Genomic DNA, 1963 nt, shown 5'->3' on the forward strand with positions numbered 1-1963 from the left:
GCTCTGACCGCAGGGATTAGGTTACCGCAGTTCCTTCCTACTGGGAGTAAAGAGGCAGGCAGAGGGTATCTGTAGCCTGTGCACCTGCTCACGTGCATGTAGGGCTGCAACTCAGAGTTTGTATTAACTCCCGCGACCACTGGAAATAGCCTGAATAAGAAGTTATTAACAGGTAATGAAACCCAGCAATATTGTAAAGTTAAACTTAGGAGTGCGGGTACAGCCTCTAAGAAATAATTCACATATTATGATGGATGAAGCTCACGACAGTGGATAGGACAGGACTACTGGTCTGGGAGCCTGATTTTAATCACTCCTGTCAATAATTGGCCTGTGATTTTAGGCACTGACTTAGCGTGTTTCTTGGCTTCCTCATATGTAAAATAGAGATATAAAAGGCACATAGTATCTATGAGATGAATATGATAGACAAAAAAACATTCTGGAAACTGCAAAATCTTAAATGATGAAAACAATTATCCACAGGAGGTTAATCCTGGGCAGAGGACACGCTCTTTTTTTTGGATCTTTTTAAAACAAGAATGAAGAATTATTCAGTGAATAAAAACCACCTGTCTTTTCCCACAATTTTTTAATTGAAGGATAATTACAGAATTTTGTTGTTTTCTATCAGACATCAACATGAATCAGCCATAGGTGTACATATGTCCCCTCCCTCCCATCTCCCGCCCCATCCCACCCTAGGTTGATACACAGCACCTGAGTTCCCTGAGACATACAGCAAATTCTTGTTGGCTATTTTACAGATGGTAATGTGAGTTTCCATGTTACTCTCTCCATACATCTCACCCTCTCCTTCCCTCTCCCCATGTCCATAAGTCTATTCTCTATGTCTGTTTCTCCATTGCTGCCTTGCAAACAAATTCATCAGTGTCATCTAGATTCCATACATATGTTAGTACATAATATTTATCTTTCTCTTTCTGACTTACTTCACTCTGTATAATAGACTCTAGGTTCATCTACCTTATTAGAACTGACTCAAATGTGTTCCTTTTTTGGCTGAGTAATACTCCATTCCCACAACTTATTTAAAAGATCAAGGAACCTCAGTTTAGACAGGCAGAATGTCTAAATCATCTGAAGAGACACGACGACAATGATTATTTTGGTTATATTGAACTGTTTTGGAAAAAAGAAGTACAGAGAGACTTCTGCCTCCAGCTCTAAGTAGCTTATAGCAACACAGCACTGACTCTTTACTCAAGATTATTTGCTTAGGAAGATGTTTAGGGCAAGAGGCTAACTTTCCAAGCATAAAGTGGCTAAAAACAGAACAAAATTCAAAAGAAGAAATATCCCACTTGGTACCTGTGGAAAACTACTTTTTAGGGATGGAGGAAAACTAAGAGATGGAGTCTGACAAAGTGCAAACCAGCTCTGAACCCACTCAGTCCTGGTTAAAGTGAGGTGACCTTCCCCTCTGCTTCCCACCAGAATACATTCTGGAAACCTCTCCAGAGGAGGACTCACAACATCTACAATTTTTTATACATAATGTCCAGCATTCACTCAAAGTTTACTAGTCATACCAAGAAACAGACAACAAACCCACAGGTAACCTAGATACCAGGATTGTTTGATACAGACTTCAAAGTAACTGTGATCAAGATATTACAAAAAACAGACGAAAAGAATTACACCAGAGAACTTAAATCTACAAAAATGAATCAAATAGAATAAATGAAATAAAAAGCTCTATAGCAGTTTTAACAGCAAATGTAGAGAAAGTGAAAGATAAGTTGAAATATAAATTTACAGAAAATGTATAGGATGGTCGCCAGGCTAAATAAGTTACAGGTATCCCAACTTGCTTTGAAAAATAATAAATTTGCTATGTTGTTGTTTGTCTTAAACAGGTAACCTTTTTTTTATAGGTAGAAGAGCACCCTGAATTCTGAATTAGAAGATTTGGGTTCAGGTCACAATGTTTTCCAATTAG

This window comes from Bison bison, unplaced genomic scaffold (genome assembly GCF_000754665.1).
Source record: "Bison bison bison isolate TAMUID 2011002044 unplaced genomic scaffold, Bison_UMD1.0 scf7180017864527, whole genome shotgun sequence".
Taxonomy (NCBI): Eukaryota; Metazoa; Chordata; class Mammalia; order Artiodactyla; family Bovidae; genus Bison; species Bison bison.